General features: G+C 35.8%; 3 long non-coding RNA genes across 3 annotated transcripts; 1 reads left to right on the top strand and 2 right to left on the bottom strand.

Moving 5' to 3' along the window:
• Positions 1-1,821: 1,821 nt before the first annotated feature.
• Positions 1,822-2,889, bottom strand: LOC102808714 (uncharacterized). Its single transcript, XR_014931571.1, has 2 exons — positions 2,837-2,889; positions 1,822-2,284 (listed from the first exon to the last, which is right to left on the bottom strand). It is a non-coding gene; the product is annotated as an uncharacterized LOC102808714 (long non-coding RNA).
• An 8,355-nt stretch (positions 2,890-11,244) lies between these two features.
• LOC144350015 (uncharacterized) lies at positions 11,245-12,472 on the bottom strand. Its single transcript, XR_013420130.2, has 2 exons — positions 12,171-12,472; positions 11,245-11,637 (listed from the first exon to the last, which is right to left on the bottom strand). It is a non-coding gene; the product is annotated as an uncharacterized LOC144350015 (long non-coding RNA).
• Positions 12,473-12,793: 321 nt separating this feature from the next.
• On the top strand, positions 12,794-13,797 carry LOC144350016 (uncharacterized). Its single transcript, XR_013420131.2, has 2 exons — positions 12,794-13,115; positions 13,473-13,797. It is a non-coding gene; the product is annotated as an uncharacterized LOC144350016 (long non-coding RNA).
• Positions 13,798-20,861: the final 7,064 nt, after the last annotated feature.

The following is a 20,861-nucleotide window of genomic DNA, read 5'->3' as shown; positions in this document are numbered from 1 at the left end:
TCGCAGCCTTTGTAGTCACATACTGTGCATAAATACTGAAATGGACATTAGCTAACTTTTAGCAAATTTTTTAGTATTTTCAATTCAATGTATCAGCCACAGTTTCCTTTTCTACTTCTCCACAGCATGCTAGAATATACAATCTTCTACTTGGTAACATACTCTGTATATGTGTATTAACAAATGTCATTGTCGACAAATGAATTCCATTCAACACTTGAAATAAATGTTCAACAATAACAATTCTGGTTTATCTTATATAGGCTGTGTTTGATAAGCATAATACCGAATATTTTTATTACGCTTTAGGGAGTAAAACAAGAAACTACAGCTGATACACAAAACAAAACTACTGAAACACTTGCCAAAAGTTACAGCTAATAAACTTTAAAAATCAGCTGACCAAATGTAAAAAATATATTCTTTGAAATAGTTTATTTTCAATGGAATTATTTTTTGCTGAAAACAGAAATTATGGATATCACTTGGATTTAATTTTCACTTTTGTTGCTGTACATGCATGTGTAAAGAATAGGAAATAAGAATTTTCACTTGGATTTAGCGAGGGAAATTCAGGTGCCCTGTGATCTGTTACTTGCAGAAGTGTTTCCTTATGCTCCAATTCAATGGCAATTTTACAGTGTTTTACTTCTGCTTTGGTATTCAGCTCTGAAACATTTTTGGTTGTCCATTAAAAATTAGGAAACAAAGGCTTTCAGAACAACAATACCTGTATTTTGTTTGGTCCAAGGTGCAATGAAATGTTTTCTTTTAATCCATGATTGTTTTAGATGCATTTTTAATTGTGTTTTGCTTAGTAAAAAAGGAAATCACACCACATTGCAGTTTTTATTTATATATATATGCACACCAGTATTAAATGCTGTTATATACTTTTAGTAGATGGTAAAAAATAGCTGGAATATGCTTGTTTTACTTTATTGTTGTTGTACACTTTTGTAATTGTTTTTTTAGTGCATCCTTTTTTGTAGCTTTAAACAAATACAAGCTTTCAGAGTACTAGTCCCAGCATGTCAATAATATGACAATGCATTACTTTACAGACATGAAGGGAACATGAAATTATTTATCGTGGTTAGATGACAGTAGACATTTTAACTGCATACCACTATTAAGTATTTAATGTGAAAGTTCAGAAGTTTTAAAATGAAGTGATATTGCCTTACACTATGTCATGAAAAATTTAATTTGTTAAAAAACAGTCAGGAATTTAAATATATTTTAGTTAAACTTAAGTTTCCTGCCATTTTCAAAACCTTCAAATATTAGTGAAAATAGAGAATACCATGTCTCAGATTGGCTGTTTACAACTGAGATATGTGGATAGATGACTAATTATGTTCTCAGTCTGTCATCTCAAAAGTTTGAGAAAAGTAACATGTTATCCTACCCCAGACATGTTATCCATACAATATTGTCACAAACATTGAAATAAAGGCTTTAAGGCCAAGAAATAAATAAGTTTGTTTCTCCTCCTCACACTCGTCAATTCCGACCTGCTGCGTGAACCATTTGAAGTAGAAGCCCACCAAAATAACTGACAATAATGCAGTGCACATGGTAGAAAATTTGAGTAACTGTAGGAATGTGCAGTGTACATTTCTGAATGACACATGTGTGTAGAGGATCTGTTATGCTTATTTGCACACAAGTGCAGAGTAAAACTGCAGAACTTTTGCTATACAAGAGTCCCACCCAGCAGCACTGCTTTGAATTTATTTGTGTACATTCTGTTGCTCTTTGCATGTTCTTTTTGACTGAAGAATAAAAAAAATTAGAAAAAAAATAAAAAGCCGCAAATGAGAAGCAAACTTCTTTATTTTCTTGGCGTAAGATATTGCAAGTTACCATCAATATCACTTGTGCTTGAAAAATTTACCTACTTTTATCAGGTTAAGTAGTCCTATAAAGTTCATTGTTATTTACAGTTTATGAACATCATGTGTATTTTCTATTACATTTGTGTACTGTTTTCATATATTTTAATCATTTTTAATTTTTTCCTGTTAAAATAATTCAGTATTTTAATTGCATTATTTTTCTGTACAGACATGCTGACATCAACAGTTGACTGAGAATTTGCACTTCACAAATTTGTTTTTGTACTCTTTCCCAGTCTCACAAGTCCACTGAGTCTTTCTTCATTGACTTTATGGAATCCTCTGACTCCAGTAACCCCCTTGCCTGGTTCATGTGACTTTGTGAGTCCCTGTAATATGTGTCAGGCCGTGCGTCGTCTATCTGGCTTGTCGAATGGGTGATCCTTGAAAATAAACATCAGAAAAAAAAAAAATTATATGACTCAATTATTTGAATGTAGCTGTAAACTTTAAAAGATCCTTTGCACAAAGTATTGAAGCACATTTTGTACAAACTTTGAAATTCTAGTAGCTATCACAGTCAATCATGTAAGTAACATGAAACACACCCCTGTCCTTTTTCATAGTCTGAAAACTGGAATAGTAAAAAATAGTACAAATGTACTGAAATACATGCAAAGTTGGCATGGAATAAAAAAAATCAGAGCATTAAGTAAACACAGAGCTTGACAGAATTTATCCACCAGTCAACTTTAAGCCGAACGGACTGTATATCAGATACATGAACAACGGCCATGTACAACATTACATGTACAAGAATGGGACGTCCTGCTAGCCTGTTCGCTTCGAAAATTGGAATTGAGATTTCTCTGCAAGTTTCGTAAAATGGTGGCTGAAACTTTCTAGAAATGAAATTGAACCTGAACCTCACTGATCGTGGCATATTACACAGCATAACTTGGTGATTTTGGTGAGAAAACGGGTAAAATACTTACCGTCGCTAACACTGCTTTTGGAGGCAGCCATGTTGTTCACGCCCTCAACATCAAAATATGTTCAAAGCTTGGATTCTCGATGTCAAAACTAGCGGATTTCATTCCTGCAGCTAAGCTTTTCCTGACCAAGCTATGCTGCACGGTGTCAAAGCTGTGATTTTCATTAAAAAGCTACACTTTCATTGGTACCCCTGATGAGTAGTCCACGACATCATATCAGATTGTTAAATAATAAATACAATTTTTATTACAATAATGAAGAAATAGATATAGTTAGAAATTACAAATATCTAGGCCTGGAATTTAAACCAAGTGGGAAGTTTGATTTAGCAAAGGTAAATTTGTACAAAAAAGCTGTTAAAGCATTCTTCTATATTAGAAAAACTATTAACACATCTACTAACATTAATGTGAACACATGGATCAATATTTTTGACCATGTCATAAGACCAATACTATACTATGGGTGTGAAATTTGGGGAATTGAAAAATATACTGACAAAACACCAGTGGAAAAATTAAATCTAAAATTATGTAAGTTATTATTACAGATAAATCAATCATCCGCCAATCTAGCAGTAAGAGGAGAATTAGGCAGATACCCACTGTCAATATTTATTAAGAAAATGTTATTGAAATTTTGGTTAAGAACAAGCACAAAAAAAACAAATACTTTAGTCCATGAGGCAATGATGAGTACGATGGAAAATCAATCCTCATGGGCTAAGTCAATGCAAGAAATTACTGGTAAAAAGAAGTGGGTAACTTTTGGAGTGGGAATGAAAATAACATTCAAGAAATTTGTAAACGTTTAGAGACTGACTATGATTCAAATTGGAAAAAAAATTATAAATACAGATGGGACAGGGGAACAGAATAAACTAAGAACATATAAATTATTCAAAACATAATTTAAAATGGAGGAGTATATAAATAATGTTAAGGATGGTGGAATAAGAAAAAGAATATGCAAACTAAGAATAAGTGACCATCCCTTAATGATTGAGAAAGGCAGGCACTTAAGGTCAAAGGTTAAAGTTGAAAACAGGATCTGTACAAGATGCAACACAAATTCAATTGAGGACAAGAGAACTGGTGATGGTTGTAGAACCATAACTGCCTCAGCTCAAAAATTGTTATGTAATACAAGAGAATGTGAAGGGATATGTATTGTAATGTTACCTCTGTGTAATTTACAATATATCTGGATTAACCTTCACTGTGAAGGAAAATATGGGAGTTGACTTAAATGACCGGTAAAAGCAAGGCTGGTCAAATTCTGCGAAATAGTAGTTGGAATTTCCAGATACGCAATCGACACATTGTGAGATATCAAAATATGGATGATAAACAGCAAGTGATATTCCAGAGATGTACATGTAGTTGGAATTGAAGCAAAGGAGTGACCTATTAATCCATGAAACATACTCACACATATCCGTACATATCATCCTGTCTTATTGTGTTTGGGCAAAGCTGTCATGCACACAATCGGAAAAATATGTTATTACTGTAAATAATTATGAACAATAAAACTGAAAATAAAAACTATGAACAATTAAATAAGTAAAATATATGATTTGCTATGCAGTTTCCAGAAAATTATTACAAGTTCCAGAAGTGCATACGAGTCGTCAAAACGTACAGTTTGGTGACAGAACCCAAATGAGAAGTCTGGAATCACGGCGAATAAAACTAGCGAGTCACCCAGACACCCCTCTAAAACGTCATTACTGTGCCAATGACATTGAACTTTGCTCTTCCATAAAGCAGCAGTTTCCATCTTCAAATAATCAAAATAAACTTGATACCCTGGCGAAGCATGTCTATTGTTTCACAACGACTGTCCCAGGGGATTTTCGTCTTCCTAATTTCTCAAGATAAACGTCCCAGGGTTGTTTTGTGTACTAGAAAGACATGTTTATTGGCAGCATTTCTTGTATTAATTTCCATTGCACAAAAAAAGAAGAAGCAAATACTGTTACTGAAGCACAGAATTTGCATGATTTTTTCTCCCCGGCCATTCACGCAAACTGCAAACGAAGTCTATTACCTCATCCATAGTTGTTGACACTTTGCAACCGCCTTGATGGATGTATTGTGACGTATTTTGACCCAGGATTCTGACCTTGCGTTCCGGCTACATGTACTGCCCTTTCATACCAGTTCAATTTCCTTTCATTATTACATCCAAATGTCATGATATTTTATATTTAAAACCAACCTTTATTTCACAGTCACTTTAGTTTTCACTTTTCTAAAATTATTTTACTGATCAAAGGACTTTTCACTCCCATCATGCAATCTCCCAACATATCTACAAATAACCTCCCTCTCAGGAGCTGAGAAATCAGAGTCACGCATAAGTAGTACTTGTTTTTTATTATCGGTTATATGTTCATTTCAGAAATGTACACGCTCTCTTTACACACTCCCATCTTATATTACTCATCTGATTACTCAGAACAATAACAAATGACGTAAACAATATAAGACAATTTATGATTGACGCGATCAGTATATAAACTAAATATATATATTACCAATTGAAAAATTAAGATACCAAAAAATACCCTCAGAGCAAATATTTTGCACACTGTGTTCTGATCAGTCTGTTGGTGATGAAATGCATGCTCTTTTTGACTGCAAACTGGATGAAATTGTAAAGGCACATAGCAACTTTTGGAATACTCTATCATTGTACAATGATAATATTTTAAAATTACCAAAAGAAGATATATTTGAGCATATTATGGGAATAAAAGATTCATTGCCAACAGTCTAGGAAAGTTTATCAACATAATTTTACCTTATAGTTGTTAGTGTTATCTGTTTGTTTTTCTTATATCTGTATTTCGTGTTATTGTATTTTTTTGTGCATGATTATTGACCATGGTTAATGTATTTCCAAGTCTTTTACCTCATCCATAGTTGTTGACACTTTGCAACCGCCTTGATGAATGTATCGTGACGTATTTTGACCCAGGATTCTGACCTTGCGTTCCGGCTACATGTACTGCCCTTTCATACCAGTTCAATTTCTTTTCATTATTACATCCAAATGTCACGATATTTAATATTTAAAACCCACCTTTATTTCACAGTCACTTTAGTTTTCACTTTTCTAAAATTATTTTACTGATCAAAAGACTTTCCACTCCCATCATGCAATCCCCCATAGTACTTCTGGAAACACAGAGGCGATCGCCAGCATATCTACAAATAACCTCGCTCTCAGGAGCTGAGGAATGAATTCCATTATGTTATGAAATGCCCCCAACATATTACAATTAGGAGCAAATTGTTTGACTCAATTAAAAATAAAACTATTAATTTCCATTTGATAGATGAAGATTCAAAATTTAAATACATTATGGGCAACACTTCCACATTAATACAGCTTGGCATTTTTATAAAAGAAAGTATGGTAATGTGACACAGTACGGTAATTATCAATTCCCTGATTTTTCCAAGCCCTTTTGTTAAACTGTTTTAGTATTTTTTTTATATATTTAAGAATTGTTATCTAGTTATAAATTGGACTATGTTCTATTCAAAATGAATAATGTCAATAAAGTTAAAGTTATCATGGCCCTATACCATGATGTAGTCCACGTCATATCATGGCCCTATACCATGATGTAGTCCACGTCATATCATGGCCCTATACCATGATGTAGTCCACGTCATATCATGGCCCCATACCATGATGTAGTCCATGTCATATCATGGCCCTATACCATGATGTAGTCCATGTCATATCATGGCCCCATACCACGATGTAGTCCACGTAATATCTTGGCCCTATACCATGATGTAGTCCACGTCATATCTTGGCCCTCTACCATGATGTAGTCCACGTCATATCATGGTTCTATACCATGATGTAGTCCATGTCGTATCATGGTTCTATACCATGATGTAGTCCACGTCATATCATGGCCCTATACCATGATGTAGTCCACGTCATATCATGGCCCTATACCATGATGTAGTCCACGTCTTATCATGGCCCTATACCATGATGTAGTCCATGTCATATCATGGCCCTATACCATGATGTAGTCCACGTCATATCATGGTTCTATACCATGATGTAGTCCACGTCATATCATGGTTCTATACCATGATGTAGTCCACGTCATATCATGGTTCTATACCATGATGTAGTCCATGTCGTATCATGGTTCTATACCATGATGTAGTCCACGTCTTATCATGGTTCTATACCATGATGTAGTCCACGTCTTATCATGGTTATATACCATGATGTAGTCCACGTCATATCATGGTTCTATACCATGATGTAGTCCACGTCATATCTTGGCCCTATACCATGATATAGTCCACGTCATATCATGGTTCTATACCATGATGTAGTCCATGTCATATCATGGTTCTATACCATGATGTAGTCCACGTCATATCTTGGCCCTATACCATGATGTAGTTCACGTCATATCTTGGTCCTATACCATGATGTAGTCCACGTCATATCATGGCCCTATACCAATATGTAGTCCACGTCATATCATGGCCCTATACCAATATGTAGTCCACGTCATATCATGGCCCTATACCATGATGTAGTCCACGTCGTATCATTGCCCTATACCAATATGTAGTCCACGTCATATCTTGGCCCTATACCATGATGTAGTCCATGTCGTATCATGGCCCCATACCATGATGTAGTCCACGTCATATCATGGCCCTATACCAATATGTAGTCCACGTCATATCATGGCCCTATACCATGATGTAGTCCATGTCATATCATGGCCCCATACCATGATGTAGTCCACGTCATATCTTGGCCCTATACCATGATGTAGTCCACGTCATGTCTTGGCCCTATACCATGATGTAGTCCACGTCATATCATGGCCCTATACCAATATGTAGTCCACGTCATATCATGGCCCTATACCATGATGTAGTCCACGTCATATAATGGTTCTATACCATGATGTAGTCCACGTTATATCTTGGCCCTATACCATGATGTAGTCCACGTCATATCATGGCCCTATACAAATATGTAGTCCACGTCATATGGCCCTATACCATGATGTAGTCCATGTCATATAATGGCCCCATACCATGATATAGTTCACGTCATATCTTGGCCCTATACCATGATGTAATCCACGTCATATCTTGGCCCTATACCATGATATAGTCCACGTCATATCTTGGCCCTATACCATGATGTAGTTCATGTCATATCTTGGCCCTATACCATGATGTAGTCCACGTCATATCATGGCCCTATACCAATATGTAGTCCACGTCATATCATGGTTCTATACCATGATGTAGTCCACGTCATATCATGGTTCTATACCATGATGTAGTCCACGTCATATCATGGCCCTATACCATGATGTAGTCCACGTCATATCATGGCCCTATACCATGATGTAGTCCACGTCTTATCATGGCCCTATACCATGATGTAGTCCATGTCATATCATGGCCCTATACCATGATGTAGTCCACGTCATATCATGGTTCTATACCATGATGTAGTCCACGTCATATCATGGTTCTATACCATGATGTAGTCCACGTCATATCATGGTTCTATACCATGATGTAGTCCATGTCGTATCATGGTTCTATGCCATGATGTAGTCCACGTCTTATCATGGTTCTATACCATGATGTAGTCCACGTCTTATCATGGTTATATACCATGATGTAGTCCACGTCATATCATGGTTCTATACCATGATGTAGTCCACGTCATATCTTGGCCCTATACCATGATATAGTCCACGTCATATCATGGTTCTATACCATGATGTAGTCCATGTCATATCATGGTTCTATACCATGATGTAGTCCATGTCATATCATGGTTCTATACCATGATGTAGTCCATGTCGTATCATGGTTCTATACCATGATGTAGTCCACGTCTTATCATGGTTCTATACCATGATGTAGTCCACGTCTTATCATGGTTATATACCATGATGTAGTCCACGTCATATCATGGCCCTATACCATGATGTAGTCCACGTCATACCATGGTTCTATACCATGATATAGTCCACGTCATATCATCGCCCTATACCAATATGTAGTCCACGTCATATCTTGGCCCTATACCATGATGTAGTCCATGTCGTATCATGGCCCCATACCATGATGTAGTCCACGTCATATCTTGGCCCTATACCATGATGTAGTCCACGTCATATCATGGCCCTATACCAATATGTAGTCCACGTCATATCATGGCCCTATACCATGATGTAGTCCATGTCATATCATGGCCCCATACCATGATGTAGTCCACGTCATATCTTGGCCCTATACCATGATGTAGTCCACGTCATGTCTTGGCCCTATACCATGATGTAGTCCACGTCATATCATGGCCCTATACCAATATGTAGTCCACGTCATATCATGGCCCTATACCATGATGTAGTCCACGTCATATCATGGTTCTATACCATGATGTAGTCCACGTTATATCTTGGCCCTATACCATGATGTAGTCCACGTCATATCATGGCCCTATACAAATATGTAGTCCACGTCATATCATGGCCCTATACCATGATGTAGTCCATGTCATATAATGGCCCCATACCATGATATAGTCCACGTCATATCTTGGCCCTATACCATGATGTAATCCACGTCATATCTTGGCCCTATACCATGATATAGTCTACGTCATATCTTGGCCCTATACCATGATGTAGTTCATGTCATATCTTGGCCCTATACCATGATGTAGTCCACGTCATATCATGGCCCTATACCAATATGTAGTCCACGTCATATCATGGCCCTATACCATGATGTAGTCCACGTCTTATCATGGCCCTATACCATGATGTAGTCCATGTCATATCATGGCCCTATACCATGATGTAGTCCACGTCATATCATGGTTCTATACCATGATGTAGTCCACGTCATATCATGGTTCTATACCATGATGTAGTCCACGTCATATCATGGTTCTATACCATGATGTAGTCCATGTCGTATCATGGTTCTATACCATGATGTAGTCCACGTCTTATCATGGTTCTATACCTTGATGTAGTCCACGTCTTATCATGGTTATATACCATGATGTAGTCCACGTCATATCATGGTTCTATACCATGATGTAGTCCACGTCATATCTTGGCCCTATACCATGATATAGTCCACGTCATATCATGGTTCTATACCATGATGTAGTCCATGTCATATCATGGTTCTATACCATGATGTAGTCCACGTCATATCATGGTTCTATACCATGATGTAGTCCATGTCGTATCATGGTTCTATACCATGATGTAGTCCACGTCTTATCATGGTTCTATACCATGATGTAGTCCACGTCTTATCATGGTTATATACCATGATGTAGTCCACGTCATATCATGGCCCTATACCATGATGTAGTCCACGTCATACCATGGTTCTATACCATGATATAGTCCACGTCATACCATGGTTCTATACCATGATATAGTCCACGTCATATCATGGTTACATACCATGATGTAGTCCATGTAGAGCAATTCATGATATGATAAGTTAGTAAAATTAATTAATTTTACATAAGGCCAAAAAAAATGTTTTGTTGCCTTCAGCGACCGACCGAAAATATGAAATATCGGGTAGCGTTTTTTTTTTCTTTTTTTTTTTTTTTTAATAGGCGCAAATATTAAAAACTAACCATTTTAAGCAGTAAAAAGTGTTTCCTCTAAAAATTAACGATCCCGCGCCGATGTTTGATCCCCAGGGTCCCCGGAACGGTTAAGTGGCGACTTTGAACCTCGAGTTGATCTGTATTTCTCTGACATGTTCCGAATACTATGAAGTCTGAAGAGCAAACACGTCTTTTGCATTTCAGGCCATTTTGACATTTGCAATTCGACGGATAGTTGGTGCACAATATTAAGAAATATCGCCGCACCAAGTATTTTCTTAATTAAATAACAACATTATTTTGAATAAAAACAATACGTTTGTTGTAGTAAATGTAATTTTTAATACGTGTACATGAAATGCATAAAATTTTATTGAATTTGCAAAACGGGACATTTTATATTCAAACTCTCCTCCACTTACATCACAAACAAAACGACGGCTTTTGCACGTTGTTTTAGCGCTGTCGGTATTCTCATTTCCGGGTTTGGATCAACTATTGCATTTTAAATTAAGTTAAAAAAAAAAAAATCCGACCGACCTACCCAATTTTTCAATTTTCCGACTTGAGGGCAACATAAGTTGTTTTGGCCTAATAATTATATAACAATAGTTTTATTGTCTACTTTAAAATGTTGCTTTAGGTGATAGCAAAAATTGATAATTAATGTATTAAATGTTATATACATTAAAATTAACTTTTCATAATTTGACAAACGAGTCAACACAATAATCAATTCTATATCAGGTCATGTATTTATACCATTAATTTTAATTTATTTATAAACAGTGTGATCTGTGTTCTTGAAAATTAAGCGTGAACTGACGAGTCTGTATGGTCTGCTGCACGGCGTCGTTTTTAAATTGACACATTTTCTCGATAATAGGAAATTATGAGGTGACAATATGAATCGTCGTGGCGAGCGGAACAGCTTGTGTCAACGGTGAAAAGGCGTCTGAATATGGACAAAGTACACATTCATGATTGCAATAATGTAACCCACCTACAAACGTAAGTCAATTGAATTGCGTTGAAAATTTTTTTTAACGCCATTAAACCCCAAATGTTACATGATCAAATTCCATTCAAGCTGTTTTCTTTTGTACTGTCTTCATCGCTGTGAGCCGACCTGTTAGAACAATTAAGAACGTATTTTTTCAAAAGAACGTGTCAAAGATATCCATTCTTCGTCATACTAGTATAGTCACCTTCTGTACATCAACACCGGATATGTAAAGTTACGAGTATGATTATGAGCTTACGCTATAGCAAGTAGTCATAGTAACTGATGGCGTATCTCGATGCGTCATACAATCATTATGAAAACATGGCTGGATTCTCTAAACAAAACATACAATATGCGTCTTATAAAAGGGAAGTGGAGGAGAGTCTCACCAAAAGACATCAATGTTTACTGTTACACAGTGTGATAGTTTGCGTAGCAATCTGTTCCAAAACGTGGGCATTCTTCTAACTGAACCACTTAATTTCCAGCTGTCACTCGTCACTTCCGTTATAATCAAATCGAATTTGTTGCGACATCACGAAATTTACTTTCAGTATAGGCATTAATACATATTAATACATTAATACATATTAAAATATGTCATTGGTATTCTATCTGTATTTTGTACTATTTGTAATAGTGAAATGACGTAATACCTTGTGGTGTATTTTGTCCAATCGTAAAGCTCCCTGTTCGCGACCATCTTCATCATTATCATACGTACCGTGACAAGTATAGTTATTATGCAAATTATGCAAACTTGTGACTCTGACATGCTGATGGTAAATGTCCAAGGTTCTCTCAGAATATAAGGTATTCTGGCTCGCATTTTTATAATAAAATTTATGTTTGAAATAAATTCCGTTCATCATTGTGTGCAATACCAGGATCCCACACACGAGTCGTTCAAGTTTTAACTGATAGTTGTACTGTCCCTCCTCGTAGATGCGCGCCTCGGACTTTTCCCTGACCGAGGCTCCAAAAGGAGCCGCTATTTCTGTAAATCGTAAGCGCTATTGTGTAAATCGCAATTCTAAACCAGGTGTAGTCAACCGCAATTATCAGCCGTGCTCATTGGCTATAACAGATGTGCTGAAAAGCTCTAGCCAATCGGCATTTACTCAGCAGAGTTTGTTTTGTTTAACAATGGAATCCACCAACAGTGGACTTTATTGTATTACCATAACCAACACTGATTGGACCACGTAGAATTGCATAAAAACATTCGATCACGTGAATTTGGTGCTCATTTGTTTGAACAGTGTAGCACGTTGTTGAGTGAACTCCGGAGATCCGCCAGAATCATGTCCGCTCAAGAATTTGCATGCTGCTCCGGGAATTGACTGGGATTTGGAAAACTGGTTGTCCCAAATTGATGTGGACGACGCCGAGGACTTTAAACTGAGCGATATTCAGAAAGAATTCCGTTTTTTGCCTCCAGTTGACAGCAAACAAGTCGCCGAATACCAGCAGTCACACAGACAACCAGACAACTCGCAGCGCCACAAAATGGAGCGTCAAACATGGAATGAGTGGAAAGAGTAAAGCAGATGACTGATCTCGCTGGGATAAAAGGTTATCATACTGGTCATTCAGGAAAGGTACGTATTAGAATTTGCACTTTAGTAATGCAATGTTGAATTTCTCCGCTGACGAGAAATAGTCATAACTTTATGTCGAAAATAATCCCTACTCGTTAACTCCATTTTTTCATGCAAACTGTTTCAAATTGGTGGAATACCATTTAAATATTATATTCACTGGCACGATATGTCGGATTCATTTCACGCGATAAAGATTTAATGCAAACTGCTTTGGCGTGTTTTTAAAAAGCTGAACGATTGAACGTACTATAACAATATATTGATATTTTAAATTGCTATGAGGTGGACTGTTACAAGCTATTGTACTTTCATATTAATACATTGTATTTTATTTTAATTAAACGGGTTACACAGGCAACCACGCTGTTCCGGCAAAATTTCGACGAGCAGTTAGTAGCAGAAAGAACGGGTCACTCCAGTCTAGCAATGAGAAGCGACGAGCAGACGAAAGCGGTGTCAGACGCATTGCAGCCGAGCCACCCAAACCGAAAACTGCGAAAGAAGCGAAAACGCACGACATATCCACCACCCCAACAGACGAGGACAAATCTAATACCACTGTCATAACCGATTCTTCCCAAGTGTCCGTGAATTTTGTAAAAGGAAATGTGAAACTTGAAATACGTTTTTAAAATGTATCGTGTAATGGTCATAGCGTATTTAAATAATTAATTGAAAATTCCACCTTGTTCTTTGTTTTCATTCAGTGGCCACCTGTTATGTTAATCAGCTTTCCACTCCTGTTGTGCTCATGAATATTTAAATTAACCCATTCATTATTAACACTCCCGGCTTGTTAATACATTAACAAAACAGTATAATTAATTGAAACTTTCCGCTAACAAAAGTAAGAAACAGAACAATGGGGACCAGACAAAAAGTAGTATAACTGTACGTGAACCATGCATTTAGAAGATCAAGGACCGAGTATGGCTGTATGAGTTGTAGTTGCCAGAAATCACTGAGATTTAAGTAAAATACATTATTTACATGAAATTCGAACACGCGCTGCGCGACGACCACCGCGCTTTAACCATGAAAGGAGAAACTTGTAAAGACGACACGGCTAGCAAACAGTACTACGGCATACGTGAATCACGAATACTAGTCCTACTATTACAAAATATATTTATCAGTAATTTATCAAATGTTATCCACGTCGAGATTGTGTCAAAGGTTATCTGTAGTAATACGTACGCGATATTGTCGTATATACTGATATTTTGTTTTTCTTTGCGTCATCGTTGAAATGGAATACTTGTTTGCAATACTTGCATATTTTCTTCTAAATGTTATACATGTCCAATAATCTATGTGATAGTAGAGCTGCACTGACAGACTTGCCGTGAAACTCGTATTGCAATGACAATGTACTGTGGAAATAAGACATATTCATTGCATTGATTCAGAATTCACTGGTTTGCGAAGTAGGAATTACACTCTAAGGTTAACTCGGCTATCCTCGAAATAATCGAAAATAAAAGCAGTAATTCGGCCGCATACCGGCATTGCAGTGTACTTTCGAAGCGTTTTGATTATTGAGTTATTCAGTTCACCAGAAGCTTAACGAAAGGAATAACACATGAAAACTACAGGACCAAAGAGTATAATTATAAATTAAACCAAATGTGCATTTCTCAGATATATACGTTATGTTGTTTAAGGATAGCATAATTAGAATAATAGAAGATGCAATGCCATGCCAGAAGCCTGTTTTTTCAAGAAAAGCGAGAGCAATCTTCTAATTATATTTGTTCATATATTTAGGTAATGAATTCCAGTGAGTAGTTGCTGCGTATTTCACGTTATGTTGGATTGCGGTGAGGTTTAAAAATGTCAGTTGAGAAGTAAATCTGGTACGATAGTTATGTAACGATAAGCTATTACTAGTCTGAGACGTAAGTGAACTATAAGTCATAAGAAGACGTATATATTACAAACAGATTAGAAATGTACATATTAAATACTTCATACAATCTATTAGGAATCACGCGTGTGTATGTGTTTTCGAAAACATAAGCAATAGAAATCAGAACCGTATGTCACCGTGACGCGGTCACTTTTAGTGAGCTCACCTCGACGAATAGGCCATACACCAGAAGAATGTTCTACGCTCTACGCTCTATACTCAGTATGACTAGTTATACACTAGACATTCGCACAGATGTTTATTTTTTTGGTGTTTTTCAGAAAAATAAAATATTATGTGAGTTTAAAATAAACAAGGGACATAAGGTGACGCATGTAGACAGTTTGTTGGGTATAAACAAGGACATTAAACGACTGACGTCATTCACTTCATTCAGTCTGTGAATGAATGAACTCGCTGAATGGCATAGAGGACGGTATAAAACAGCTTCTGAATAAATTGTCCAGTTACTGTAAACACCAGAAGTAATATACACAATACGAAGTAGACCATTGATATAATTGGTGTATCACGGGCCACAATTCATGGATTGGATGGACATCGGGTGCAGCCAACGAACAACAAGTTTAAAAACATGAATATTTGTAACCATATTCCAATCTCACTACTTGACAAACTAAATTATAGGTGACAGATTTATTCGGGGGAAAGAAAAAGCTGTTCATTTCTGCCCTCCACTAAAAATAGTTTCTCCCCTCCAACAAGAAATTCTCCCCCACCCCACTGCCCAAAACACTCTACCAAATGCTACGTGTTACTTTCTAGCATCAATGCCAAAGTGTGCCAAAAACAAATCAGTAATTTCTCCTAGAATGTAACGTTTGCAACATTATGCACCACTCGTGAATGATTTGTTTAAAAATTCCTATCTGGCTGAGGTCGATAATTCTCAATAAATGTCAAAATGACATTTATATTTTATCATTTATGATTTATTATAATTTACTGGAAGTGGCATTTGAATCACACTCCTCCCACGGGCTGTGAATCCAAATTTGATATGCATCACATAATTCACGATAAAAAACGATCATTGCAAAATTCTCATACCGTAAAGAAACTAAACAATGCATGCATAATTCCCCAATAATCGTTTGTTATATACTAGTATTCTCACACACGGTACAGTTACCGATAAATCTGAACATATTCCATCACGGCGGAAATTATACAATTATCAGTGTTGAAGTAATGCCGTTACTTCACTCATTCATATATTTCACTGTGAGAGAGCTTCACATTCTATTGTTTACAAAACATTTTTATTCGGGTTTTAGTGAATGATGTCATCAAATCACAACACCATGTATATGTACGTATCCTTGTTTGTGTGATTGTCGTCATAGTAGCATATTTTGTGGTCATTTCGTATTACCAGTATATCCATGACGTGGCTACTGTTTTATTTTATCTTGATTTCGATTTAAGATAAAATTTGTTGTACTTTATTTATTATGAACATACACTGCACGAGTGGAAGACAAAACACTATTTTTTTTTTACTGATGGCCGTCTTCTGGGTTGTTTTTGTCCATGCAGCAGGTGGGACACTATGACCTACTCACTGGTATTTCTGAATAAACCTTTTGCCAAACAATATATAATTATTCCAACAACTTCCTGTTGATAATATCGCTCTCTTGGTATAGTGCAGACGGCTTTGAAAAAACAGACTCCGCTTAAAGTCTCCATTTAATACCGGCGTAACATTTAGAATTGCGTCATTTTTTCTCGAATCCAATCATGTCGGGTATCAGTATTGTGATAGATTTGCATAAATTATAACAGTCAAATCACAACGTTACACATATACTGATACTTGATATTACTTTATTTATTTTCAGAAGTCATACAATTACAGAAAATAGATTTTGTAATAAATATTCAGAAAGCAGACTTTTAAAAACAAATATTGGCAGCTCGATCGATAGTAAGCCATGCGGAAAACAGTTATGTTTATGTAAGACTGTTCACCTCGTGTGGCGCACCGTATGGTGTATGCGCAGATGTCGCAAATTAACTTAAAATCTATGGGGGTTATCCACAGATGTAACAGGCGGATCCGCCAGCTGCGGATAGTGGCCATACGGGAGGTTTCAACTCACGATGCTGATAGGGGATAACATTCATTCTTAGGATGGTTGATATGCCAGCTGGCCAGTAAAATTACGTTGTCAAATTTGAACGAGTTTAGATTTTGCAGTCACAATACAACATGTAAAACATGTAATTAGATCCAATAAAATCAGACGTATCGGGTAAACGGCTCTTCGTCAGTCTAATATCTCCAGTTGAGAGATCATAGAAAATAGAATAGAACATGCGTAACCATGACCTACTACTATGATTTTTATCCAATTATATGTATCGGTTCTAGAAGCTTTATCATTGAAAAAAAGTATTAGTCATTAATTTTTTTCATCCACTAGCTCTAGTATGGAGCATAAGAAAGTTATAGAAAGAACAGCAGCTTTCAAAGTAGAAACCTACATACTAGAAATTTAGAATTTGTCATGTCACATCTCATTCCGGTGAACTATTGTAAACTAATTCAGATATTAATTATTGCCATGCCATTTGCAGAATTATGAAAAGGGTAGACTCCTTAAAACAATCCAACAATTGTACACCAAACATAAAACAACGTGATTTACACTTGATTCAAATATCAAAAACTTCTAGTCGCAAGTTTCTAGACAGTTTATGGCCTTGTATCAAAGCTTTTGCTATTGTTACCTTTTGTTGGTAAACGTATTTTGTCACGCATGTTGTCACAATAACACAATGGTAAGATAAACATCATAACACGACAATGAACGTCTTTTCATGAAATGACATCACCGTCTGTAAAAAGAGTGGGTTATCCAGGGTACGATCTGAAATCGCCTAAATGGAACGGCTTTCACGGTTACGGCGTGTAGATACGTGACCGCGTGCTAATATATAACCTCCACTGCGTCTATTGTAAGTGACACTTGCACATTGTGCAACGTAATTTAATTGTGTAAATTCATTAACAGTTGTGAGAGTCGTGACTCGACTTTTTAGCTCCACTGTCGACCGGAGCTTATCATACGAGTGATTGTCCACGTCAACTTTTATTTGAAAACTACAATTCCTATTGCTTTGATAACCTTATAATAACCTTGGCTAGACCTCACTTAGTCATTTCATGATGATATATAATTCTTTCTAGAAGTTAGATGAATATTTTGATAAAAATTGATATTTTCGACTTCAAAACCCGCAACTCCGATTGCTTTGATATTATTCATATAGATACGTCAGGTGGACCTCTCCCAGATTTTGTGATATCTTCAATTCTATAATTTTGATGAATATTTTTGTTTTTTGTTGAAAACTACAAGTTAAATTGCTTTGATATTATACATATAGGTACCTCAGGTGGACTGGTTTATAGATTAGTTCATTTTGTGATGATATCTTCAATTCTCTAATTAAAATGTTGCATTACTAACAGCAGAGCTATCTCAGACAAGAGGTTATTTGTTTTTCATACAAATTCATTATGTGATCGTGATCAAATAGAGCGTGTATTATTTGTCATTATTCACAATTAATTCTGCACTATTTCAGTATTAATGTTTGCTTAGCCATCTGCCAAGTTCCAGAAAGTGGTCACTATAGGAAGATGGACTTTACATAAAGGTGGTCATTAACACAGGTTTGACTATAATTGACATATTCATAATTTTCAATAGAAGCCGTGTATATAACTTATCTATTTTGTAATTCTTGAAAATATATAGTTACCGAAAGTGCCACAATGCTGGAATATATACTTTATTTATTTTTTATTTATTTCACCAGAATGACCATTATAACAGAATATATAAACAAATAACAATAGTAGTAATTCTGGTGTGGACCATGGAAATAGTCCTTATGGACTAGTCCAGTCCATGGCCCAGACTGTCAAGTAGAAATTTACAATTTACTAGTAAAGGAAAGGAAAATTACTATTTATATAACGAAAATTAAAAGGTAATCTATATGGTTTAGATATAAAAATGACTAAAATATTATGTGTAATAATAATATAAACGAACTACTGGTACAACGAATTTATATGCAGAAGAAAAGCGAAGAAAGAAGAAGAAAAAAAATGCAGAGAAATGGGAGGTAATCGAGGAATTTAACAAAGCAAATAATGTTTCATTTCATATTTAAATTTGTTTCTGTTGTTTATGTTTTTGGGGAGTCTGGAAGTGAATTCCAGTGTTTTACTGCAGCAAATTTAAAATTATGTTGTGAAACTGTAAGTTGAGCAACAGGAATTGACAAGTTTCCACTAGACACTGAACTTGTGGGATAGCAATGTGGATAATCATTAACATACTTATTGAGGCTATGTGCATATCTCTTGTGTTTAAGGTCGAAGATAAATAGGCAGGTTTGTAATTTATAAAGTTTGTGAATATCAAGTATGCGTAATTAGATAAAGAGGAGCAGAATGTGCTTTAAAGTGCGAGAAGGTGATAAGGCGCACAACTTTTTTTGTAAGAGCAGAACTGGTTCAAGAAGTGTTGGGTATGTGTTGGGTATGTGTTTCCCCACATTAAGTGTGGGAGAATAAGAATAAGGATGAGAATTGATCTGCGAACATAGTGACAAATGCGAGATATAATGCCCACTTTGGGACTAATGGTTTTCACAATTTTTTCAATGAGAATTCCAATTTAGGCATGGGTCAATGGTTACTCCCAGATAAGTGGCTTTAGACAGGCCCTCTATCAACATATCATTGATTGCGAGCTGTCCCTCCACTTTTACTTTTTTTGTGGGGTTTTCAGGATCATACAGTTTGTTTTTTCGACATTAATTGTTAATTTATTAGCATTGCACCACTGTACAACATTTTCAAAATCATTGTTAATATTAGAAAGACCAATAGAGTTAGTTTGCAGGAATTTAAATAAATTTGTATCATCCGCAAAGAGGCGGAAATTGAAAGCATCAGTAGAGTGGTTAATATCATTTATGTAGAGAAGAAAAAATAAACAGGGTTATTTATTAATAATGTGCATTGTACAATGCTGGAAATTTATGGAAACCATCACTGTTAGCTAGCAGGTTATTTTCGCTAATTTAAGATGTGGCTAATTCAGAATAAAGTATATAAAGTAGATTGTTGGCACTTTGGCTAAATTAAGATTTTGTTAATTCATGCACTGAGTCAAATTCACTAAAATGATATGTAGCTATTTCAACATTTCAAGAAAATTGATGTACAATACCGGAGAGTGATGTACAATACCGGAGTTGATGTACAATACCGGATGAAAATTGATGTACAATACCGGATGAAAAGTGCCAGTTTTATTTCTTGCTAAAAAGGTTGGCTTAAATGCTTCCAGTCTGACTGTGAAAGACATCTAGCAGACAATTGTAACTCTAATCAGGTGCATTTAGATTTGATTTTGGAATTGATATTTTATCAAGACTGTTAAAAAAAACAACTAACAAGTAACCACCTACAAAAATTTGATGATTGTCTTGCTTGCTTGTACATATTTGTATATTTGTCACTGGAGGTGCATCTCAGAGATCACCTATAATGAAATCACAAAAGCACTTATTTGATGGCCTCATGATGTTAAAAACACAAATTGAAACTTTTATTTCCAAAGACACAAACAAGTTTCAAAAGTTTGTTTGACGACATAGTGAAAACAAAAATGCTGAATAATGATGTACAAGGTACATATTGAGGCCAGCGTATTTTTAAATTGAAATTATTATTTTTAGTAAGTCTCTAATGACTAAATATGTGTTTTATTGTAGTCTATGGA

This window comes from Saccoglossus kowalevskii, chromosome 14 (assembly GCF_978046115.1).
Source record: "Saccoglossus kowalevskii chromosome 14, keSacKowa6.1, whole genome shotgun sequence".
Lineage (NCBI taxonomy): Eukaryota > Metazoa > Hemichordata > Enteropneusta > Harrimaniidae > Saccoglossus > Saccoglossus kowalevskii.
This window is presented reverse-complemented; position numbering and strand designations above follow the sequence as displayed.